The sequence below is a fragment of the Protopterus annectens genome, chromosome 2.part0, assembly GCF_019279795.1.
Source record: "Protopterus annectens isolate FY-2018-M chromosome 2.part0, PAN1.0, whole genome shotgun sequence".
NCBI lineage: Eukaryota > Metazoa > Chordata > Ceratodontiformes > Protopteridae > Protopterus > Protopterus annectens.
This window is the reverse complement of record NC_056728.1, coordinates 1,089,187,639-1,089,215,191: the sequence shown is the minus strand read 5'-3', so window position 1 is coordinate 1,089,215,191 and position 27,553 is coordinate 1,089,187,639.

Here is a 27,553-nt window from a genome sequence, read left to right as displayed (position 1 = left end):
AGTTTCTGCACTTGTATTCCCTGTTCTGACAGTTTTAACTCTGTCTATTTTTCCCATCTCATGACTTTTTCTCCTAAGTCTACCCATTTTACATTCTTGTCCTTAATTAAGCTAACATGTGGTAATCGATTAGATTTATAAAGTGCAAAGAATTCCTGGGGCAATGAACAGCTGACTACACTGTTCCCTTCTGTGTCCCAGTACAGATTACGTAATGCCAATCTGTTTGCACGATTTCTAAACAATTCTTGCTCATATTCCTTATCAGGTCCTGGTGTATTACAATAATACAGAGTACAGTGCAACAAATGCTGTTTATCAATGTCAAGGGAGGGGAACTTGCTGATGGCTACATTCATCAACTCCTCAGTCACCGCCCCTGGACCAATCGTAACCAAGTCCTGGCTGTACCAATAAAACATTTCATCCTCCGATTGCACTGCAAAGGTATCAATTTGTCACTGTGCTTCCATACCCTGCATAGTCGGAACTACTGCTATACCAAATAGCTGCATAAGGTCTCTGCCCAAGAGGTTTACTGGGCATTTTGCAGATACAACAATTTTACTTTTCTGGGTCAATCCTGAAACAGGATCAGTTATCACAATATTATGGGAGAGGGGCTCCCGATACAGCTGTCCATTAGCTGCTTTCACTAATATGTAATCAGGTGACTCTGAATTCTCTGGCAGTTTGGAGGGATGTACCAGGGTCCGTGATGCCCCTGAGTCACACAAGAATCTGACTTCCCTCCCTTCTACCAGGAGTATAACTTCTGGTTTCGTGTCTGCTAAATAGAGCTCTAAGCTCAATAAAGCCAAATCCAATATTTCATTTTCTTCACTATCCGTGACTTCTTGCACTTCCTCTATTTCTTCTGTCACATTCTCTACTCCCTCTATCACATACTCATTTGTCCTTTCTCCGCTATCCCCTTCTAGTGATTCCTGATTACAATATAGTCAGTCCTCACCCTCCTTATCCTCCATGGTTGCCTTCTTGTTTTTCTTGCAATCCCTAGCCAAGTGTCCTTTCTTACCGCATTTAAAACATTCACCCCTTTTCTTTCACCCTTCAAAGTCATCTGATCGTTGATCAGATTGTTTGTTTCCCTGGGCATTTTTCTTGCCCTTTTTCCCGGACTGTACTACATATACTTCTGCTTCATCTTCTACAGAAAATACTTGGGCTTTCTTTTTCTTTATCTATTAAAATGCCTTTTGGCATGCCTAGCATATTCAAGCAATGATTGTAACCTGCTTGTACGATGATCTACCATGTGTTTTGTAATAAAACTGCTTATAGGTGCAATACTGCCTTTCAAAAATGCACCTTACTTTTAACGTGGTACCACGGATGTTTTTATAGTCTCTTCAGAATGACTGCCTACCTGCTCTGTTTCCCTGATCTATGACAAGACAGTAATCTTTCTGTCCCTGACTTAAAAATAAAGTCTTAACAGAACAAATAGAAATCTAGTCCCTGATCTAAAACAGGAAAAAGAAGGTAGATTCACCTTAACTGAGCCTTCATGATTGATCACCTGGTTCGAGTAAACCCATCCTTCAGTCGCAGATCAGAAAGTGGCTGGCCTCTTTTGTACGACAATTCAGTCGGAGGACTTTTCAAGTAAGAAGAACCGATGTGGTTTCTTCCCCGTACGGTTTCAAGCCACCTGGCCTGTCTGATCCGTGGCGAAGTGAAGATTTCCGGTCCGAAGGACCAATCTGTCAAAGGAAAAAACTTCAAAGACCAATACACGTAAGGTTCAGTTAAGGCACTTTAATTTACTTGCAGCAAGGAGACAAAAACATGCAAATACAAGGATTTGTCTAACTACTAACAGGAACTATGTTCATTCTTATACTATTTTACAACACATGGCCTTCTAAGCACAATCAAGCACAACTTTTAGCATTGTTCTACAGCAGCTGTTACTTCAGATTTTCTGCTGACATGACTAGATTTGTGAGAAACTTTTCAGAAAAACAACCTAGCCTTGGTGACTATTAATCCGTTTAGAAACGTCTGTTGTACAGTGTTACTTTTCAAGGTACTTCTCTAATACAGATACAAGCAAATGCTGATTGCAGTTCATATTTTCAAGCAGGCTTTGTACTAATTATCTGTAACTTCTACAGCTGTGTATTTTCTCATGGCACAGCGGAACTTCTTGTCTAAGTTTCATACAAGTAGTATTGTTCTATTCATTATTTTCCTAACGCAAGCAGAAATCACCTGCTTCTCAGTAAATTTCCAAGGCACAAGCAAGATTTTAGCTAACAGTACAAGGTCAGAAAGCAACTGCAGTTTGTACAGATTTATGCAGTATGAAATAGAATAAATGTGTTGACTCTTTTCAAGCTTCTAAATGCACTAAGCATATTGCTAATACACACATTAATACATATTTTTCTAACATGGTATTACTGTGTATAAGTCACAAACATCAATAGTGACCATCAAATCTGTTTCGGAATAAGTGACATCATTCATTTTGTCCAAAAAATACCATGAGTCCTTACAAAGATGTCGCCTATCCTCTAATAAATACTTAAGCTTATGGTCCACAGATTGGGCATATGCTACAGTAATGGATCCCATTCATCTACTATAGGTCTCATGGGAGGATTCTCAATTGATTTATGGATTTTGGGGACTCCGAAAATGATTGGAGCTATGATAGTTAACTATTTAAAATTCCCCATGGTTATCCGCCCTTCAATAAACATATCCCTTAACTAGTGGTCAATTCTAAGATAGGAAGTGTTTGATTCAGAGATACTCGAGGCCTCATATGCATTACCCTCCAATATGTGAAAAATACACTCATTATAATCAGTTTGCCTCATAATAACAATACCCCCACCCTTATCCAGTTTCATTGCCCTTAAGTTATGATTCTTCATAAATATAATCACTTCATCACTCTATACATCTTCTTCAACCATATTCACATTCTTTCCCAACATAGCCCATAAATCCAATTCACAGAGTTTCTCAAAAAAACACAAACGTGGCTGTGGGGGGGGGGGGCTGTATAAAATTGAGGCCCTAAGGTTATTTGTATTAGCCTGTGTATCATTAAATAAAATATTAAAATTCAGTTTACATACATATACCTTTAAATCCATCAAAAGATTAATCAAATTTGCTGGCTGTGCTGGCACAAATTTCATACAGCGCCAAAAAATCAGCAAACATGGAACCCAAGTCAATATCCATATAATTAAAAAGTTTAAAGCCACCTTCAGTGTTGTAAACAAACTGCACACATCCCAGGCTGCTTGTTACCTGCTGTTAGATCATTATTTCTCAAACCGACCATTCCAGTAACATTTTCCAGACTCAAAGCCTCCCCATCATTGCGTTGGAATATAGTGGAGCATTGGCTCGATAAATAGTCCTCTGATTGGTTTTTTTGAATCTCTACCTATTGTTGTGATTGGGATAATGGTTGTTCTGATGATGCCTGATTCGGTCCGACCATCTTAACTGGGGAAAATCCTGTCCCTCTTCCAAATCCTCTTGCCTGTTGATTGGGCCCCAGGTCTGCTCACTTGTTCCTCTTTCATTCTTCACCTGGTTACTATGGTTTCCATATACTGGTACAGAAGGTGCAGAGCTATTCCCAAAGTCACATTTCCCCCAAATCTGTGATTCCGGTGGGAGGGGATAAGCAGAGCCATTCATGTAATCCCTTCTATCCCGCTCAAATTTCTTCAATTTATAACTTTTTGAGTGGGCTATACTTTGCTCAATACTAAAAAAGATGCATGCATGCTTGGTTTTAAATTCAGAATATTGACTGTCATTCATGACGTTATCATTTAAAGCAGTAACCTTTGTTGCTAATTTATCCATTAATTTATTGTTATGCCTCACCACAACTTCCATAAATTCACAGCCCTGTTTGTCAAAGAGCTCGAGTAGCTCTTTGTGTAGAGGTGAGTCTCTTTCGAGCCTTATCTGAAATCTCCATTGCCGAAACTCTTTGGGGACTCGCTTTGCTTTAATACACTCAGACAGGTAAAAGTTTTCCAATTGAAGCTTTTTCAGCTTGAAGAGCTTATAGTCCAGATGGTTCAGTTTAGTACATAAATCTTTGGAGTTGAACATAGGCAAGCTGCTGTAAAAACCCACACTTGCCGTAAGCAACAATTGTTTTACAACATCCACCTCCGAGGTCCCAGAAAAAAGTAGTTGTGATGAAGACGCTAAACCTGTAGCCATGGTGTTTCCAAACCCAAAAATTAAACATGACAGTCAAACAAACCAAGAAAACAACAGTAGCACCAGATTCAGGATAGAGCTTCAATTTAACAACCACTTCCAAAAAATAATTCCACTTTTTAATAGTATTAGCACTTTTCAATTTACAATCCGAATGATCACATGATAACTGTTTGAGGGTCATATGACTTGTGTATATTATTTAAGAAGGGGGAGTGGAATAGTACATGTATCTGATGAAGTTTTATGGATTGGAAAACGAAAGCGCTAATACTATTAAAAAGTGGAATTATTTTTTTGGAAGTGGTTGTTGAATTGAAGCTCTATCCTGAACCTGGTGCTACTGTTGTTTTCTTGGTTTGTTTGACTGTCATGTTTAATTTTAGGGTTGCGGATATGCTGTTAATAGAAAGTAGAAGGCTTGAGATGTTGTGGTGTACAGGGCAACCACAGGGAGTAGATTACCAACAGCAAAGTCGCTGATGAAGTTCTGGCCCTTCATAATAGGTGGTAGCTTGGATGTAGGTGCAGGCCTGGCACTTACTAACCCTATGGCCAAAGGTACTGTGGCAGGTTAACATTAACCATATTAGTACAGTATTGCAGATATGTATGCATGTATTGGAGTTGACATGACTGCTGATAACCTGTGTCTCTGTCCTGTAGGAGCCTTTGGTCTGCAACTATAGCATTCTGCCCAACAATCAGGGAGAGTTTTTAAATATTGCTCTAATTCACTTATGTTAAAAGAACAACAGGTTTTGCATCGGCCTGCATTTCCTGAATAATAAGAAGTATGAAACTCTAGTGTCTGGTGCTATTGACTGAATGCAAAACTCAGAGATTTAACAGAAAATGAAAAGGTTTACAGGAGAGGACAAGCATACGCTGCAACAACAGGGTGCTCTTCTGGCACAGGGTAAACCAGCTTTCAAAAGCAGTTAGATGTTTCTTTCTGCTATACTTCTTATTTATAAACATATAAGAGTGAAGTTCTGATGTCTTTTAAAAGCTGGTTTACCTTCTGTGGCTGTTCTTTGCAGGCTAGCCTGTCTGTTGTTAGTCCCTATTCTGAGACCTAGTTTTTAATAAAGTTTTATTATGCACTCCTAAGCATTGTTAAGATGAGGTCTTGTGCTAAGGAAGTAGTTAACGTGTTTTTCTTTTTGAAATTTTTCCAACTTTACATGTTACAATGGCTAAACTAGCAAAACTTTGAATTCTATTTTAAGATCTCCAACTCCTTTAACTCACTTTTTCTGAAAGTATTATAGCAAGGAGAATAATTCTATTCAGAGAAACTACACCACTGTAAAACATATATGTCTCAACCTTTTTGGGAGGGACAAAACTAAAAATAATGAGGACAAAAGTCCCAAATCAATGTATTTATTATTTATTTATCATTTGTTAACCAGGCTGGTACACTGTACTGAATAACCTTTTCAGATACAGCCTGGGCCATTAAAGCAAGAAGGCAAAAACAAACAGAATTTTGCGCATTATAAGACTAACCCTGGGATTCAGACAGCACATCACCATGAACACTAAGGAGCAATGCTTCAGTAAATATACTGTGATTCAGAAACATGCTAAGGACAAATGGAGCAACAGCTCCTTTAGCAACTCTTTATAATGTTCCTGAATTTAACAGCACACTGCTAAAGGCCATTCTGGTGTTCCTCTAACAACCCATATAATGCAGTTGCACAGGCACCTACAAACACACACACACACACACACACACACACACACACACACACACACACACACACACACACGCACACACACACACGCACGCACATACACACACACACACACACACACACACACACACACACACACACGCGCGCACGCACACACACGCACATACACACACACACACACACACACACACACACACACACACACACATACACACACACCAATGCTCATGCACAGTCACACACACAGCCAGACAGTTACACACACAGAGATATCCAAAAAGCTGCAATTATGCTCCTAAATACAGACATGCAAAAAATCACCCACTCACATATCCTCACACATAGTTTTATGCACGTGGAGCATGCTCACATACACACACACACACACACACACACACACACACACACACACACACACACACACAAAAAACAGCTTTTCATTATTTGCCACCCATGATCCTTAGGGCTGAATGTATGCATGCCATCAAAGGACAGCGTATATTTTTTTACTCCCAAAACAGAGCAATAGATCCATTCATTGTATTACTCTATCACAGTGTTCCAAGCATAGTGAAAAGTTCTGGGAAAATGTTTATGGACAGTTAGCATTAGCTGTGCCCTGAATTGACACATTTGACTGTGGTCTTCACTACCAGGACTGGTATAGCACTATAGCCTGAAGCCTTCTAATCACAGTAGTGTTATACTGGGATGTGATTCAGAAACCTGTATCACATTGAGCAAACCTACCCCAAACAGGTTTCCACATTGTGATACTGGTTTCTGAATCACAGTTTAAATTTATTGACATTACACAATAAATGATAACAAAAGCATTGTTGTGATTCATCAGCTACCAAGTTGCACAAATAGAGCCAACAGCCATTCATGAAAAAGTTCCAAAAAACAGCTTCAGACAGCTGTATCACATTTAAGCTTTCTCATTGTGAAATCTCTTACAATATTACAAAGATACTCTTTAAGTAACATCAGGTGACCAACCATATCATACACAACCACCATAACCTAAAAATTAATTAACACTAGCAAAAATTCATTCGAGTAAACATTTCCATATACCTATATAAATATGCATAAATAAAGAATAAAAAAATAAATAAAAATGTTTAAATATTGTGCTTGCTGGAACTACAAAGTAAATAGCACAATCTAGTCATATTATCAATAAGTTATTAACATCTAGAGACAAATAAACAATAAATTAAATTCATTAACTGATTTTAATCATAATTGTATAATAGTTGCTTAGAAATAGAAACAATATAGATTATATTAGCACAAAATAGGAATATTTTCTTTCAAATTGCATAAAATAGCTAGATATTATCACATCAACATAATGCAGGATATAATCATATCAACCTAAAAACATTAAATTGATTTGGTCATCCTCAGTAGATTTAGCACCTCTAACTTTGAGATCCACATTTGTTCCTTTCTATCCAACAATAAAATGCATAAAAGTTTTTGAATGACCACATCTGATCAGTGCATCAATGTATATAAAATTAAAGATGGCAGCAGTGCGTGTCATTTTTATGTTTAACAATGCACTTCTGTTTCTTTTACAATTCAGGTCACTAATGCATAGTGAAATATATGGTTTCCATTGAAGGGACATCTGCCCTATGTAGAACACTTTGCAGCAGCATACTGCCAGGAAGACACCCCACCCAGACGTGATCTGATATGTCTGAGATGTATTCACTGAAGTTAAATGACTAGTCCCGCATACCATACTACAGTATGCACAGAGATCTCATGGTACACTTCTAGGGTTACCACCTGTCCCACTTTGCGAGGGACAGTCCCTCTTTGGGCAGCTGTGTCCTGCGGCAAACTTGAAAAAAATAGCAAATGTCCTGACATTTTAGGACAAAATTATTTCCTAAGTTTTCTTTAATAGTTTCATAGAACAGTTGTTTTTTATCTGAAACACCTAAATGTTATATGAAATAGCATAGGCAACTCAAATGCTACAAGAATAAGCTTCTATTTTGACAAAGAAGTGACATTTTATCCTTTGTACTGATCATGGGTATGTTTTGTCCTGCAAAATCTGACATTTCTATAAAAAATGTCCCACTTTGGGCATTTGAAAAGGTGGCAACCCTATACACGTCCCATGGGTCTCTTGGCAGTTAGACTAGACAGTCTAGTACTCAAAGCATTGTCGTATTAAACTTAGAAAAAAATCACCTAGTAATCTACCTTTTCTATAAGAAATCTGCAAATTAGTAAGCAAATAGTTGGCAAAGCATGTGTCTTGTATCAAACTATTCAGTTTACTCAAAATACCCCTGATTTTATAACTGTTAGTGCCAAAAGTTGTGATATATATTTAATGGTAAAGAGAGAGAGATTTAAGTATGTAGAATTGAATAACTGTTGTCATAAATGCAAACATACATAATATGTATAGTTACATTTAGATTTTTTTAAATATAACAAGTTAAAAAAGTATGAAATAACATTATTATAAGGGATATATATATATATATATATATATATATATATATATATATATATATGAAGGGGAGAGTTTGGCATAATGGTTAAGGTCTTTGTATCACAGATACATGGTACAGGTTTTGATTTCTGGTTAATGGCTAGGCTTGTGGTAGTCTGCAGAATGTTAGCCTAGTATTTACCTCTGAATATTAGAAAGAGAAATTCCCTGGTTCAATTTTCGGCTGGGGTGCCTTCTCTGTAGAGTCTGCATGTCTTCCCTGTGTTTGCATTTGTTTCCTCTGGGTGCTCCGGTTTCCTCCTACATTCCAAGGACATGCAGTAGGTCAACTGGGCACTCTAAATTGGCCATAGGTGTAAGTGTGCATGTGACAGTGTGGTGTGGAAAACTACTGCAGCAGGTCTAGCCAACTGGCGGTGTAAACTTTGACTCTAGATGACTGTCACTATCGAAGTGACACCCCATCTCCGTATGCAAAGATGGGAAAAGGGGTTGTAGGTGGATAGATTAGAAAGATTTATAGTTTATTTTTCCTGCTGTTCAATACTTATGACTTAAAACATGTGACAGGTTTTAAATAGTGCCCTAAAACAATTAGGAAGTTGCTAGAATAACAGGTTTTGCATTAGCATGCATTTACTGAAGAATATAAAGAAATCTAAATGTCAAATGTATGTCATTATTCAGTGACTGCAGCAGTCCTCAATGATGTGCCAGAAAACAGCAAATTTTACAAAGAACAGAACACAAATATCACTGTGCAACAGTGATTAGCAGTGCCCTGTACAAAAACAAACACATAAAAGGCAAATTTTCACTACAGAACAGCCCATAAAACTGTATCCTGTAAAGTAGTAATTATAGAGCAAATACTTTGCACACCGACAAATGCAAAGCAGCTAGCTGGGCAATAAGTGCCAATACCTATTATAGATTTAGTAGAATCTAGTATCTCCTAAATGTTAAAGTTAGTAGAATTAGCATAATCTGCCCCAATAATGCACCCTTAGTTGCCTGCACCAACAAAGCACCCTTAATAGCCTTTTAACCCCAATACACTACCCCCCCCCCCCACCGTAGCTCACTAATCAAAGGACTAAACAGTTTTCTGTAGCTGGCTTGGTGGATATGGGCATCTTGAGACAATGCAACAATTGTGCCATGTTTACAGACAACCACTCAGTCCTTAAAGAAACAGACACAGATGTGAGAGGTGTACTTACAAAATGACACTGGCGGCTTAACACTCGCATATAAGCACACAGGAGGTTGTCAGAACCACAAACACAACACCCAGCTCACATAGCACACAACACACAAACACATAGACTAATGTGTGCTGAGACACTTAAAAACAATCTTTCTAAACAACAAAGATTGCCTGGACCAACTGTCGGCAAAGCTATGCCTCAGCAAGTACAAAGGTACTCAGAAAAAATACCTAACACCACACATGCAGTCACACTCAATGGAGCCCTAAACACTAAGCCCCTAAAGCAAGAAAACACACTTCCTAGGACTCTCGTCATAGGGGACTCCAGTGTAAGAAGTGATGATGCCCCTCTAACCAGGTTGAACAGAAGATAATAGTTAGTTGCTTATCCTGAGCCAGGATCCACAAAATCACACATGCACTCAAGTGATTATACCACAGATACCAGTAGGATTCCATCTTAGTCCATGTATGTGTAATTGACCTGAGATGTACCTCCCTGGACTATATGAAGACAGACATAACGGAGGTCCCAGACTACGTGTCTCAGGCTGGTGTAAGCCTAGCAGTGAGCAGCATATTACCATCACTGAGGTTGATGCCACAATATGAGCTAAAGATGATTGATTGTAACAATTGGCTGATTTTCTTGGATCAGTCTAAGGAAATTCAATATTTTTCAGCTTGGGAGGACATGATTAACAGACCACATTGCTCTGCCAAGGATGGTCAACACCTGTCCCCTTTTTTAAGCCTTTTTTAGGCTATCCCAATTGACAAACCTACCAACATAGCAAAATCAACTCAATTGAGCTTCAGGGTGTTACTGCTCAATGCCAGTAGCCTAAATAAAAAAAGCAAAGTGCACTCCCTCCAAGTCCTCCTTACACTCAAGAATACAGACAAAGGTGCAGTTACTGAGATGTGGCAGAGAGTATCCCTGGCAATGCAAGGTTTCAGTGCCTTCCACACTTTTGGACCGGTAACTGCACAGACAAGAGATAAATGTGGAGGTGTCTCAATATACATCAATAACATGCATACCTCTAGGTTGGTCAAACAAGATGAACTGCTGGAGTTACTCCATTTGCAGATCACCATAGACAAAATACTGTACCATATCCTAGCCAGCTATAAGTCACCCACCATGTCCAAAGAATCTTAGAATGTACACTCGGACCTACTTGTGACACTTGCATCCGACCTAACACCCTACTCACGGGACATTTTATTTACACCTATATACTCTGAGAATCCTACACGGCCTCAGAAATACAGTTACAGAAATTCCTGGATTTCATAAATACAACCCCCCTTGACCAAATAGTGAATTCGCCCACTAGAGTCCCCAACATCCCTGAGCCCATACTCAAAAATGTGGGGGAACACAGCACCCCCTCCAATATCTTGTCTTCCCTGCTAGGTCTGACTATAATACTGTCTCCTTTGAAATCAAAATCAACACCGTAACCCCAGTAAAACAAGTAACAGTTAGGAACTATTCCAAGGCAAACTGCATTTTATTAAATGATGGTTTGTCAAAATACAGTGCCCCTAAAAACCCTGAGAACAAAGCAGCCTGCAGTGAATTGCTCTCAGACATTCTGAAGCAGCCATGTCAATGGCTGCATAGATGCTACTCTACCTACCAGAAGTAGGCCCAGAACTAGCCCCAGAAACAAACCACCCTGGTGGCATCCCAAATTAAATAAGATACACAAAAGACAAAAAAATATGGCAAAAAATCAGGAAGGGTAATTTCCATAAAGATAAAAACTCTCTCATCAAACTAAACAGGCAACTAAGAGGGCTAATTAGGTCGAACAAAGGCAACTTTAAGGTTACCAGGTGAAAGATAACCATAAGATCTTCTTCAGCTATGTCAGAAATCTCAAGGGCAGTACACAGCAATATATTAAACTGGTGGTTAATGGTGCCACATTCACTGAGCCAGGCGATATAGTAAGCCTGTTAGAGGACAAATTCAGTTCCACCTTTACCTGCCTCTCACCCCTAACAACTCCCCAAGAAATACCCTCAAACATAACCCTTCCAACTATAACTAGGGAGCATGTACTGTCTGTGCTTGCTAAAGCCAAGAACACAGCCTCAATAGGCTCCAACAAAATCCTGTGGTGCCTCCTGAATATTCTAAAATGCTACTTATCAGGACCCCTAGAGTCACTATTTAAATATGGTCTTAAAACAGGCTTGGTGCCATAAAAATAGAGGACTGCGATGGTCATCCCCCTTCACAAGGGAGGCCCTTCAACACATCCTGGAAACTGCTGACAAATTAGTCTGACTAGTCTTATTTGCAAAACTATGGTAAGAAATATCATGGAAGTTATCAACAAGGACATAGGAGACCTCCAGACACTGGATACATCCTGGTTTGGCTTTGTCAAAGGAAAGTCATGCTTACTGAACCTGGTGGACTTCTTTGAAAAGGTCACTAAGGCAACAGATGAGGGGAAAGTGGTGCATACTGCCTACCCAGATCTGGCTAAAGCATTTGATACAATACCCACTTGGGCATTGATAGCAAACATATGGAACTAGGCATAAATCCCTTTATAACATGCTAGATAGATAGCTAGCTCACTCACTGATAAGACCCAAGTAGTTAGGATCAGTGAGGCCACCACCACAAAGAGGCCAGTCACCAGTGGAGTCCCTTGTGGCTCTGTGGTGAGTCTGCTCCACTTTGGCATCTACTTCTTGAAAGTCAAAGCCAATGTTAAAGACCCCAGGCTGACCAAGTTTGCAGATGATTGCAAACTGGGAGCAGTCATTGAATCTCCCAAGACAAGAAATCCCTTCAGGAAGCTATAACACTGACACGCGCTTGGTGACAAAGCCTTGGCTTAAAACCCAATTCCAAGAAATGCATTATAGTACCTTTTGGAAAGTCAGCCATCCTAGGTAACTACACCATCAATAAAACACCCCTAAAAGTTAATTCATTAGTCAGGGATCTAGGAAATCATGTAGATAGCAATCTAGCCTTTGGCCAACATATGACCAGGGTAGTAAGAAAATCTTCCTATGGTGCTCAACTTATAAGTAAGGGCATGGCATCTCTGTCCAAAAAGGTCATCATACCACTGTACTTGGCCCTCATCAGACCCATTATAGAGAATAATGCCCTCTTTGGTATGTACCTGACCAGACACATGCAGCAACTGGAACATCCAGAAAGCTTCCTTACAAAAGGAATGCTGGGAGTAAACACAATGTCCTATGCTGATCAACTCAAAGAATTGTTTCTTTACTCGGTATCATACAGACTTCTGAGAGGTGATCTTTGCCTGGCCTATAATGCATCCCTGGACCCTGTTTTGATAAACTTTTCCATATCCACAAAACACACAGCATTAGAGCTACTAGGTCAAAAAACTAAACTTTGCTTGCAACATAAATAGGACATATTGGAGAGACAGATATGTTTCTCAGAGAAATTCATTATCTGGAACAGGCTCAACATCAATGTGAAGCAGAGTTCCTCCCTTACCTTATTTAAGTACAATTTCAACTGATGGATGGGTAATTAGAAATTTACCCCTGGTCTGGTGCTGTTTGTGATAATATAAATCAAATTTGTGGGTCATATTTGGATTGCACGGCTAGGCTTATAAGCGCCCTAGTGGTCATTACCCTAGTATACACCTATAAGCTTATGAACATATGAACTTCTTTGCTCAGGAATTTTGGAAATAGCCAAAATAACTGGGGGAACAAAGGCCCAAAACAAGTGGCAATCATTTAAATATTACTTTAATTCACTTAAAAAGTTAATAGAACAACAGGTTTTGCAACAACATACATTTTCTGGGCAACAAGATGCACGACACTCTAATTTCTGGCATTATAGACGGGTTCCTATTAGATGACTGAAGACACATTCTATCGAATGCGTCTTGGTCGAACTTAAAATAACGAAAAGGCAAAATAGTGAAGCTGCTTTTAAGTGAATTCTTTTCCAGGGAAAGAATTCTCTTGGCCACTTCCGTTACTTTGCCATTTTCGGCACTATAGTGCGATCTCAGAGTTGGTATATTTAAGTAGGGGGATGTGGGGGCCCAAGCCTCCCACTTTATGTAGTCTTTCAATTTTTTTTTTTTTTTTTTTTTTTTTATTTTGGAACAGTGATTTTTTTTTCCCTTGGAAAAAAATTGCTGTTCTGAGCTTTCGAGATTGTAAGCTTTTGCTTACATGGGGTCAATTATTCATCGTTCGCTTTTTTAAGCATTCGATGATATAATATAGACCCTTATAGACTTACTGTAAACCTTAGTGTTCTCAAAAAAATTTCATGAGGAATAGGGCAAAGATATGAGAGACATATCTGATAAAAATCAGGGATATGCTGCAAAATTAGGAACAGTTGAGAGCTATGATTTAAAATAGAAATCACCTCTCCTAAATGCAGGATTCTTACACTCTCTTTACCCCTAATGAAAGGATAGGATATAAGACAGCAAACTGTGACCACAAGCATTTATTTTTAGTCCACTGGTTGAATGAACAAATGCTTGTGCAGTATGTATTTGAGCAAACACTAAAAAAAAATAATAATAAAGCACTCAAATGCCACTATACATTTCTTTTTACTCAGGCAATAAACTCCATTAATGCATGCACAGCAGAACCAGTAATCCACTTACCAGTGTACTGTTGTCCATGTTAGAATAGAGTTTATCACCCAAGTAAAAGTAAATACTCACACTGACATTTGAGCACTTTGTTTCTTCAACCATGGAACCCCCTTGGAGCTGTGGGCCCCTAGGTGTGGCCTAATTCACTCCTATAATAATCTGCCATTGATACTAGGACCTCTTCTGTTTAACACATTTTTGTGTCAGATACTATTCTGAGAGTTCTGGATAACACTAAGTTTGGAGTATGGTGAGGAATTGTGAAGAAGAAGAAGAAGAGCAACCAGAAATGACAGGAGCCTAGCACCATAATCTGAGAGATTCCAGCTGTGCAGCAGAGGTTTAAGGATGGAAATATAGGGTACTCCACCTGGGATGCTGTAATCCATATGAAGATTAGATTTTGGGAAGGGTGGAGGTTTTTGATGTGGAGGTGGAAAAGGATTTGGAGGTGTAGGTAACTGGAACACTAAATTGTCAAGAGCAATCAGTGTTGAAGCAACAGAAAAATTAAGAGCATGACCTTACCATGGGTAGAATCCCAGTACCAGCTATCTGTCTCTAACAGTTGTATTGTGCGATCACTTCCCACCTAACAAGATCTGAAGATATTGACTTCTTGCTCAATGGAATTAGTGATCACTATCCTGCCTTATCTGTCTCATGGAACTCTGTGCATAAAACCAAACTATGCATGGCTTGGCTACAGCACCTCCTTCTAATGCTGAATGTCTGTTGAATGTAGCATTACAGTTAGGTGACCTGTAACCTGTTGTTACCAGTCTCTTATCGAATGCTGTCATGGAACATTTTAATGCTGTGATCATGGCAGTCCTGAACACCATACCTCCCTTCATTAATCCTAGAGTGAAAAGGCTGGAGCATGGCTGAGGCACTGATGAACTCACATGTGACATCCTTGGCATGGATGAAGTCTGCAAGAACTTCCTATGTGACATGCACTGCAGCAAGTGGTAGTTACCAGTCTTAGGCACAGGAGGCCTCCTTAGACAGAACCATTTTTTTTCTGAGATATCATTTTAGTTTGTCTTGGAAGACCAGAGGCTCGTGCTCTTGTTATGGTGCATGCATGTCTGTAATCAGGAGATTGATTATGATCACCTAGTAGTGGCAGCCTGCTAAGCATCATGGTTAGAATGATCACCTTCCTTAGTAGTCCACTCCCAGTTTGCTCTAGATCTGTGTCATATTTATACATCATGCCTCTTTTATGGCATCATCTTGACCAAAGCCTACTTCTTAGATGCTAACTCCACTCATACTTGTGCCTCCTGGGTACATTCCACTGAGCTCTCTCTATTGGATTTTGGTCTCTCTCATCTTAGTAGGAGAGCTAACCACCTAGCAAATGTGTGCATTACTTGTACCACCAGTTTATGCTTACCTCTACCCCTCTAAAAGTTTGCCATCCTCCCCCGTTTTATAAGCATATGAATATTCTACATCTGAGCTCAGCAATTTAGTCAACCCTGTTTAACCTTGCTATTGATCCATTCTGGCAGATCTCTACCCGTCTGATCCAGCCCATATTGTCTCAGTACCCCTTAAGGTTCGTAGTGCCCAGGCAATGGCCATACTCCCTTCTACTGCATCTACATCTCAGACACCTCCTGCTCCACATATATGAAGTGTAGACTCTTGCTTGACTTCCAGTGACCAAAGGCTCATGTAAGAATTCCTCCAATTCAAAGCATATCAAACTCTAAAGGGAGTTTGACAAGATTTTTGAAGATCTGAATGAAGAAGAAATAGCAGCATTTCCTCATTCTGGATGATCCCAATATTCAGACAGTAAAATGAATACATGAATGAGTGTATGATCCATTAATTCCACACATCCATCCCACAGGAGGCTTAAGCAGGACTGCATTATGTTTGAATCATCCTTTTAGATGGTTTCCGCATTGTGTGTAATTTTAAGTCCAGCAAAATTAGGATGACCCTGATACCATAGCTGTGGTCCCTAGTTAATCAGACCTTATGCTCCACTCACCTAGTGACTGTTTTCTCTGGGGAGATACCCAAGCCGGACATTATATTTCTGCAGGAGCCCTCCACCTGAACCCTATTCTTCAGTTTTCAACTGTTCATCCTCTATACAGAAAGTCACAGCTATGGGCAAGTTAAGAAAGCAGGTGTTTGTGTCCTCATCCTAGCCGTGGGGTTATTAAAATATTTAACTCAGCAGTTGTATTTCCAGTGAGACCTTTGAGAAGGGTACTGCTGTCAATGGAGGAAATAACTAATAGTGAACTTAGCGAAGATCACAAGATGTAGGCTTTCATGCATTGACAGTTTTCAGCCTAGCAATCAACATGTCTTATGATGCATAAGATGGCTCTGCTAGGACAACTTAGGATTCAGAATGGATTCACATTAACAATACTAGCTCTAGTTTATGATTTTTGGCAAAGGATGTCATGACACCTTTTATGGATTCTCCTTTCCAAGGTTCCTTGCTATTTTTCTTTCAGATAGTTGATGCCCTTAAGTTGATAAAGGAAAATAGGCAAACTCTTACAGCTGTGCATATAAAGTTCACAACACCATACCAATCACTTTGTAGATCACAGAAAATTGAGCTTGGTTTTGTAGGAATTTGCATGGCCAATAATTTCAAGTTCAACTATATAATGGTGCATTTTCCTAATGTACATAAGCAATAAATTATTACTAGAATAACTTAAAAATACATACAGTAAAAAATAAAGCAACAAACAACTATAAAATATGTATGAATAGTCAGAGAAAATAAAAACTCAATTCACAACAAAGAAATCAGCAGCACTCCCCAGCTGTTTTCCAACAAAGATATTAGGTCAAATAATTGTCTCCTTGGGGGTCTGAAGGTAGACATTTGTAGGTAGCCCTAGAGTAACAAACAACAGTCTTGACACTGCAAACAGAAAAGTACAGTTTTGTACCTACCATAAATGTAGATGTCCGATAGGTATGCATCTGCAGTCATAACATATGGGTTGTCCTGCCTCAGACAGCCCTTCGGTCGGCCGGATTCCAAAGTCTGGGTCTGGCCTCGGCTGATGTCGCACTTTCCCCGACGTCAGAGCTTCTGGGGTATAAAGGCATCAGCCGATGCCATTTTCCTCAGTGTTTCTTGCCTCAGATGCCAGGTGCCCTCTAGGAAGGCTAAATTTGGATAAATGTGGAAAGTTCCAAACAGTAGCAAAAAAAAAATATATATACATATATACAAACAAACAAATACACCATAATAGATTCCCCTAGTTAGCTGAAAGAGGGGTAAGCACCCTAGGAATACCACAGAGGGGAAGGAGGGTGGGTAATCCTGACTGCAGATGCATACCTATCGGACATCTACATTTATGGTAGGTACAAAACTGTACTATGTCCTTCAAGGATGCATCTGCAGTCATAACATATGGGTAGAATACCATAGCCAAACTGGGGGAGGAGGTACTAAGATAAGGAAGGTGTAGTTAAGATCCCCTGTAAAACTGCAGTTGCAAAGCCTGCTCGGGATCTGGAATATAAAGGTAGATTATAATGCTTGGCAAATGTATGCACAGAGCTCCAAGTAGCAGCTTCTAAAATGTCCTTGGTAGCCACCCCTCATAGGAAAGCTGTAGTGGTGGCTGTGGCCCTTGTGGAATGAGGCCTGATATTTTCAGGAGCTGTCTTTCCATGAAAAGAGTAGCAAAAGCGAATGCAATTTCCTATCCATTTTGAAATTGTCTGCTTGGAAATTGCTTTTCCTTGCACCCCAGTTGCATAGGCTACAAAAAGTTGGTCAGTTTTTCTGCTGGTTTTAGTTCTGTCCAGATAGTAGCATAGCTGTCTGTGTATATCCAAGGTGTGCAAGAGTTTCTCTCCTTTGTTCTGTGGGTTAGGGAAGAACATAGGAAAATGAATGGCTTGGTTCAAGGATACCCTGGATACCACCTTTGTCATGAAAGTTGGATTGGTTCTCAGGGACACTCTATCCTGATGAAAAATAAGGAAAGGCTGCACTGCCATTAATGCCTGTAGCTCGGATACTCTTCTTGCTGAAGTGATTGCCAGAAGGAATGCAGTTTTCCAAGATAAAAATTGTAAGTCTGCTGATGCTGCTGGTTCAAAAGGAGGTAGAGTCAATTTTTCCAGCACGAAATTGAGATCCCATGCAGGTAGAGGGGGTCTCCTTGGAGGTTTAACATTTCTGATCCCTCTCAAAAATTGTCTGAGTAGAGGGTGAGAGAAGATAGGAGGATCCATATTGTATTCTGCAGATATTGCTGAAGCATGAATCTTAATGGAAGAGTAAGACAGGCCATTGTGGAACAATTCTGCTAAGTATTCTAGGATGTGTGCTAGGTTTGCCACTGAGACATCTGTGTCCTTTGATGTGCTCCAAATGAGGAATCTCTTCCATTTAGCTGAGTATGTCTTCCTTGTGGAGGGTCTGCGAGCCTCCAGGATAATGTCCTTGACCCTCTGAGATAAGACAGTTTGGTTTGGTTTTAAGCAATTTTCCAGGCAGTTAGTTGCAGAGTTTTCAAGTTTGGATGCAGGGTCTTGAAATTGTTCTGCGTTAGAAGAAGAGGACATAGTGGTAGAGGCCATGAGTTCGCCTGAGACATGCTTTTCAGTAGCGGATACCAGTGTTGTCTTGGCCAGTCCAGAGCTATTAGTATCACCTTTGGCTGTTCCTCCCTGATCTTCAGTAGAACCTTGTACATCAATGGGAGAGGTGGGAATGCATACACTATTAGGGCATTCCAGCTGAAAGAGAGAGAGTCCACCCTCCAGGCTTGTGGGTGGTATGTCCTTGAGCAGAATTTCTTCAGTTGGTGGTTGAGAGGGGAGGCGAACAGACCTATCTCTGGCAATCCCCATTTCTTTGTTATGAGTTTGAAGATGTCTGGATGCAGCATCCATTCGTGAGCATCCGTGGTAGTCCTGCTTAAGCTGTCTGCTAGTGAATTCTCTTTTCCTGGTACAAATATGGCCTGCAGCTGTATATTGAGATTCAGGCCTAGGTTCCACAGATCCATTGCCATCTGGCATAGAGGGTAGGAATGCATGCCTCCCTGTTTGTTTATGTGCCACATGACCGTGGTGTTGTTTGTCCTTATCAGCAGATGTCCTTGCTGGAGGAATGGTTTGAATGCCTCGATTGCATGCTTCACTGCCAGCATCTCCTTTTGGTTTATGTGCAAGTTTAGCTGTCCTTGAGGCCATAGGCCTTGGATACATTTGTCCTCCATGTGTGCTCCCCATCCTAGGTCTGAGGCATCCGTGGTGATGGTCTGCCTTGGTTTTGGTTTCTTGAAAGGCAACCCTCTGTTGGACTGGCAGGCCTGAGCCCACTACAGGAATTCCTTTTGAAGGCATGGAATGATTGGTATCATGGTTTCTAGACTGTGTCTGTGTTGAGACCATACATTCCTTAGGTACCATTGTAATTTCCTCATATGCAGCCTGGCATGTGGGATCAAGATTATGCAGGATGCCATGAAACCCAGGGCCTGCAGGACTTTCCTTGCAGTAAGCTGAGTTTGTCTTGTCAAAGTCATGAAATAATCTGGAAGTTGTTTTGTTTTTCTTCTGTGAGAAAAGCCATCTGAGTTAATGTGTCCAGATCCGCACCCAAGAAGGTTATCCTTTGGGATGGCACTAGTCTTGACTTTTGGATGTTGACTGTGTATCCCAAGGCCTGTAGCAGGTGTATGACATAGGCCAAATCCTTTATCAATTTTGTCTTGTTGTCCGCTTGTATTAGGCAGTCGTCCAGGTATGGGTAGATTTGAATTCCCTGAAGTCTGCAATGTGCAATTACTGATGCCAGGCATTTCGTGAATACTCTGGGTGCAGTAGATAAGCCAAAGGGCAATGCTGAGAATTGATAATGCTCTGATCCTGCAAGAAATCTGAGGTGTCTTCTGCAATCTGGTCGGATAGGGACGTGTAGGTATGCCTCCTTGAGATCTAGAGTCACCAGCCAAGACTCCTTGCCCAACATGGGAAGAAGTTGCTGTAGGGTCAGCATTTTGAATTTTGGTACAATGAGATATGTGTTCAGTGCAGACAAGTCGAGAATAGGCCTCCATTGGTTTTCTTTTCTTGGTACAAGGAATAGTCTGGAGTAAAATCCTTGGCCTTGTTCCATAGATGGTACCCTTTCTATCGCTTTCATCTGAAGTAAATTTTTGATTTGTCTTAAAGCCTCTGGCTTCTGATTTGGTGGTAGGTTTGGCATCCTGCTCCTTTTTGGTAAAGTGTGGAAGTGAAACCTGTATCCTTTGTCTAATGTTTGCAATGTCCATGTGTCCTTTGTAATGCAATGCTAGTTTCTTGAGAATAAAGCCAGCTTTCCGCCCAAGAGAGCTTCCAGTTGTTCCCTGGTAGGCGAAATCAGAGTCAAGTCATTGTGTCTGTCCTATGCTAGTGGTTGTAGTTGCAGCTGTGGCACTACTCCTCTGGTTGGCAGGCTGCCACTGACGGCCCCTATAGCTACCCTTTGATTGACCTCTGCCTCGAGGGCATCTATTCCTGCCCCTTTGTGCTCTGGAGGTGTCTGGAAAGGACCAATTCTTGGAAGGCCAGTTTCTGCTGAACCTCGGAGGTTGGACCTGTAGAAATTCCTTTACTGTTTGCACAGATTTTGCTTTTTCTTCCACTTTCTTTAGAATCTCTTGTGCAGGGGAGCCAAATAAACTTTGTTTCTCCATTGGAGCATCTAGGAGCTTAGCCTTGACATGGTCTGGCAGGGATTGCTCTTTTAGCCAGGCATGCCTACAAATTACTGCCCCAGTCATAGCTGATCTAAATGAAGCCTCCAGTGCATCATAGACACATTTTAAGAAATGATTACTGACCTGCTGAGAGTTGTGTACCAAATCCTGAAGGGATTTATGGTCTAAAGGTTCAGGAGAAGAAAGCTTCTTATTCAGCTGATCTAACAAATATTCTTGGTACTGTATCATATGGAATTGACAGTTTAATGCCCTGGCAGAAAGAGTAGCAGATGTATAAACCTTTTTACCCCATCTCTCTAATGCTCTAGACTCTCTTTCAGAGGGTAGGGATTTTGGCAGTGGCAGCTGCAACACCTTTTGGGCCCTGTGAAATAGTTTCTGGGTCTGCAGCATGGGCTTTATACAGGTGGAAGTGAGAATCCGGGACCCTGTAGTATCTGTCAGGTTTGGCAGGGGCCGGAGGGAGAGAATCAGGTGCAGAACTAACATCATTATACACATCATCAATTACAGTTAGCACTGGTGGTATGGCTAAGGGCCTATGCTGGGGCAAATGTAAAAAAGTCCTTAGTCTCTTTCTAGAATCAGAAAAATCCTGACCCTGCCATTGAAAGTGTTCCCTCATAGAGTGCAAGGTCTCCCCAAAGGAAAATTCTTCAGGAGGGGAGGCCGAAGGGGTAGAGTCTTCAGCATCTGAATCCTCATAAGGAGAATAGGCCCCTTCCTGATGGTCTGACAAATCAGATCCATCCGTGGAGTAATCAGAGGAGACAGGTTCAGTCCTAGGCCTTTTGTCTGGTGGGGGTTGGGAGGCCCTGTCTGGGTGAGATTGGGAACCCCTAATCAAGGAGATAAGGTCCTCAGCAAGACTGAGAATCTGAGAGCTTGAGGAAGGCCTCTGAGAAGTAGATTTGGCAGGTAAAGCTTTTGAAAGTTTGGCAGCTTTAGCCCTGGAGAAGGCCTTAATAGACATAGAAGCTGGGGGCCTAGCTGCCCCACGTGCAGGTGTAGAAATGTCCAATGGAATGGTGTCGGACAAATCTTGAGCGCTAGCTTCGGTAGGGATTTCTGAAGCCGACTCAGCCGGGGCCTCTCTGGCCTCGGTTGTCGGAGGTATGGTTTCTGTCGTAGTAAGAACCGAGGGCTCAGTTTCAGCCGAAACCGAGACACTCGCGGTAGGCCTAGCCGTGGTTTCAGCCGAAACTGCGGGCTGTGAGTGTCGGTCCTTTTCCCTGCGTTTTTTGGCCAAATGCGTAGTCAGAGTCTCCGACGGCATTTTATATGCAAAAGCGGATACGAAAAATTCTTCTGCAAACTCCGACCAACGTCTAAGAGTCCGTCGGTTGAAGGAAGCACAGGCTAAACAAGCTGATACGTCGTGGTCTGGGCCTAAGCAAGGAAGGCAGTAAGAATGGAAATCCTTATGAGGTATTTGTTTCCCACAAGTTAAACAATTATTTACTTTGTCTGACATCGGCTGAGGCAAGAAAGAGTCCCCAACGGGGTACTTAGCTTTTTTTGAAGTCTTCGGTAGCTGAAATCTCTGGATCTGACCGACCGGCACTTGCGAACAGCTTCTGCTTCGGGCACCGCGTGGCAAGAAGGACTGGGGAAAATGGCGTCGGCTGATGCCTTTATACCCCAGAAGCTCTGACGTTAGGGAAAGTGCGACATCAGCCGAGGCCAGACCCAGACTTTGGAATCCGGCCGACCAAAGGGCTGCCTGAGGCAGGACAACCCATATGTTATGACTGCAGATGCATCCTTGAAGGACATCTTTACTCTTCCCTAAAGTCTTTCCTTGCCAAACCTTCCCCACCAGAAAGAAGCAGCACAGAAAGGTGTACTAATTCTTTTCAGCAAAAGAGCCTTCCAAGGAGACCTACCAAGCCAGCACAAACTAGGACACTATTTCAGTTTCTTTTTGTTCCAAAACTAGCTCAAGGACTATGGCCAGTTCTACACCTAAGTGGCCTAGACATATTCATTGTCGAACTAGTCCTTTCATGCAATCACCTTTCAAACTATATTTTACCTGTTACCCAAAAGTATTTGCATGGTTTGATTAAATTTTTAAACATCAGGAAACACTCAAGAAAGATTTTTCTGATTTAATGTGGGAGTCAGTTATCATTGGTTTAGAGCCATGTCCTCTGGCCTCACTTTGGTCCCAGGGATATTTACAAAATATATGGTAGTAATAGCTATCGTATTTATCTCGCTGTCTCTCTCTCTCTTTCTCTGTCTACATTTATTATCCAGGTACAGGACCCTCTTCAGCCACTTCCCAGAACATCTAATAAACTGACAGTATTGAGATGCACCATACGATGCATCAAAACAATATCAAATGTGACTGTGATTCCTTCCTAGTACACCATACTAGACTTCATTGCATGCTTTATATAGTGCTCCCTGTTCCTACAACTTTATCCAACTATTCTGCAGACATGTCCTGTGAACTAGTCCTTTCATGCAATCACCCTTCAAACTATATTTTACCTGTTACCCAAAAGTATTTGCATGGTTTGATTACATTTTTAAACATCAGGAAACACTCAAGAAAGATTTTTCTGATTTAATGTGGGAGTCAGTTATCATTGGTTTAGAGCCCTGTCCTCTGGCCTCACTTTGGTCCCAGGGATATTTACAAACTATATGGTAGTAATAGCTATCGTATTTATCTCGCTGTCTCTCTCTCTCTCTCTCTCTCTCTCTCTCTCTTTCTCTGTCTACATTTATTATCCAGGTACAGGACCCTCTTCAGCCACTTCCCAGAACATCTAATAAACTGACAGTATTGAGATGCACCATACGATGCATCAAAACAATATCAAATGTGACTGTGATTCCTTCCTAGTACACCATACTAGACTTCATTGCATGCTTTATATAGTGCTCCCTGTTCCTACAACTTTATCCAACTATTCTGCAGACATGTCCTGTGAAAACAGCTGATAGAAATGAAACCATGCCATGAAAAGCCATTTTCTGTAGTTTCCTGGTTATTAGATGCTGAGGCTGCAGTTTTGGCTATCTTGTAATTATGTATGGATTGTTAATCTATTCCAAGTCTCAGACTGAAGGACCAGGGGTGATGAATCTGCAACAACTATTTGCTGTTTTTAAGATGATTCCACCTCTTCTAATGATGGAAATGTGTTTGTGGTCAGTACTGTGACTTTGGACAGCCTGCAGTCAGCAACAATCTTTCTAGATGATGACAGTATGACCACCATGGGGACAGTTATACTTGCTTTACCCAATTCCTTTATCAGAGCAAAGCAATCTCTACTTTTAGTTTCAATTTTTTTTTTTAATCAGACCCACTGCAGGAGTTACTCTGGATATCTCTGGTTTTAACGCAAGGTTATCAATTTATGGTTTTGCTTTATCTAGTGATTCAAATATTGTGAACTGTCTATACATGTAGAAATCTAGTGAGTCAGTGAATCAGAGCTGGAAGACATAACCCAAGTCCTGCAGATAGATAACCAACAGTTCTGTGTGTCTCACTTTTCAGGAAGAGTATTACCATAGTCCAAGCCACTTTAACAGCAAAGTCAGTAAATTTCAATGTGGGATCAAGTTTTCCTCACTTTGTAATTGAGGAGGTTAAAATTGAATGCCAGAGAATGCTGTTAGCTTTAAACTTTGGAGTATCTCTGTGCTCTCTCTTTCATAATCTCTCTGTCTCATTCCCTCTCTCAATGAAACTGGTAAATTGAACAAAAGCATTGACTCGTGATGAATATACATTTGACATGTTCTTGACCCCTCTTTTTCTTTTTTGGTAGCACTCAGTTAGACATCAGTTATTCTACCTTTTCTTTTTGAGATTATCCACCTTTATTTTCCAGCATGTGGAGCCATAGTTAAGCTCCTGTATCCATTGGCAGTGCTGCCTCCATCCCAATACCATATGGTGCTGCTCCAGAAACTCCTGGGATTGCTTGTTAATGCTACTTCAATGTTCTGTAGTTTTTCTTTCTCCATTAGATTTGCAGCCTTGACTTCTGCCATGTCTCTTAACATTGTCTAAATTAATACATCAGAGGAATTTAAGACAGTATTGGACTGTGTTTTCTGCGGACTGACTGTACTAGCCACCATGCTATCCTTTTAGCCTCAAAGAACTCTCAGATCCTTAAAACTGACCCTCTACTGTGAGCCACTCAAAACGCAAATATATTTTAAGTAAAGTAGAAGCCTATTTGACTTTGTGTGGAGATTAAGTGACTTATCTTGTCCTTCTGTTATGATATTTGAAAGCATTCTTGTAACTATTAGAGCAGCTAGAAATTCATACTGCCATGTGTATGTCCCCATGCATGTTCAGGTATTATGTGAAAATAATTCTAAACCCTAGAAAAGATGATTATGCTGCAGACAAAGAAAAAATGAAAGAGGGCTACTAGACAATGTTCTTAGAGTAGCTTTCTAATTGCATCATGTACAGAAAATGATGGCAAATTTTATAAGGACATCCTAGGGCCTAGTCCAACATTGCTGTTTGTATGTCGATGATTTACTGGTTTACTATCACAATCCTGAAGCCTACATGCTTGAAACCCATAATCCTGAATCCATAATATCGAAAGATCAAAGTACTGGAGATAACGATATGGAACTCCTGAACTTGCCCCCCATGCAGGACCCATGTTAGCACTCTTTCTGATAGTGACACCGGTAGGCGAATTTCATTATTCAAGATTTCTAGACATTGTGATCTTCAACATTTTGATCTTGCAATATTATGGATTCGGAATTATGGGTTACAAGCATGCAGGCTTCAGGATTGTGATAGTAAACCATGGTTTAATTCCAAAATGCTTTTTAAATAACAGTTATGTGTCTGCCACCTGGTTAGTGGCATACCTTTTCACATAACTAGATGTGATTTCTAGCACCAGTCTTCTCTTGGGGTCACAAACATCCAGTTTATGTTCCCAGAGGAGAGCAAAGAGAGTGAGCTGGTACACCATTATGCATTTTTCATGAAGCCTGTACCCCTTGTGGTCAGTAATATAAGTTATTGGGGTCTTACTATAACACTAAATCTATGAGAAGATCTCTGACCTTTCCCTGCATTTTCTATGTCCTTGATCTCTTTTTCTTGGTTTAGGACTGGATCGTTCCAAATAGCAATGTGTTGTTACATTTGTAAGAGCTGGAGCAGGAAGCCTAGGAGAGCTCTGTAAGGAGAGAGAATAATAACACTGGTGGCCTCAGTCCTGCACTCTGCTGTAGACAGAACTCTTCAAACAAATACAGCATTATGATACATACCCATATTTGTTTTTTTAGGATGACAGCAGTGAGATGATACAAATGAATGTCATGCTTTTAGTACAGAGGGAAGTTCATTTTGTCAAGACAGTAAAGACGTTTGGTCTATGGCATGGAAACTGACATATTCGATGATGTCACCTTTGATTACTGATTCTGAGTAAGAGTGATGATAAAGTACTGAACATTGATATACAACCACAAAATATTATCTTCTGATATTCAAATCATAGCATCACTGCATTATTATAAACTATAACATTCATCTTCTATTACATTTATACATGACTGTATACAAATGTTTACTTTCAGTAAATCCAAATGCATTTCCCAAGGTGTATAACTAAAACAGAAGGAAGAACAGTACATTTGCAAGTACTACCCGTGTGCTTATATTGTGTTTGGATGCCCATTTGGGTGTACCTTCTGTAACATTTCAACAGTAAGTAAACAGCAGCAGTAAATTATTTTTCTTTCACTTTCTCTCAGTCTCACTTTCTCTGACACAATGCTTTTTAATTTTATTAGTGTGAAATTAATTTCAAATACAACACTAATTATAAACAATAACTACATATTCAGAAGTGTGACACATTGGGACTAACTAGATTAGCAACCCTCAAAGAAGTTTATTGGGGTTGGACAATTAGTTTAGCAAGATCCTCAACCGCTCAATTTGAAGTGGTGTGGGCAGTCAGCAATCCTAGAAGTTATAATATCAGCCTAGTGGGACTATAATTGAAGGCATTAAGAGAAAGTTCAGGCAACTATCCCTGACAGCAATCAAGCATGTCACATTATAGCTGTATCTAATGAGTGAAATGCAAATGTCTGCTGTTAAATGTAAGACTGAGTTGGCAACAATCATGTTTGCAGCCATAATAAGAAGCCACCAAGATGCTATGTGATGGAAGGAAAGATTTATCATATAGAACAGACAGCTGCATCACATATTAGGTATTAATAACTAGAACCAGATAGGACTGCTGCATCACAGAGTTTGTCCGGTTCCTATACAAGGTGCCTTATGTTTGAAGTCTGCAAGTGCTCTCTGTGCCTACATGGATTTTTGCCAAGGTCTTTAGAAAGTTTTCAGCAGGAATATGTTACAGCACCAAAGATAATTTTGGCAAAGGTAAAATGATCAAAGTAAGTTTACTGAAACTACATTCAATGAAAGTGAAGTTTGCCTTTTTTTTTCTCTAGAGTTGACATAGATAAGTTTG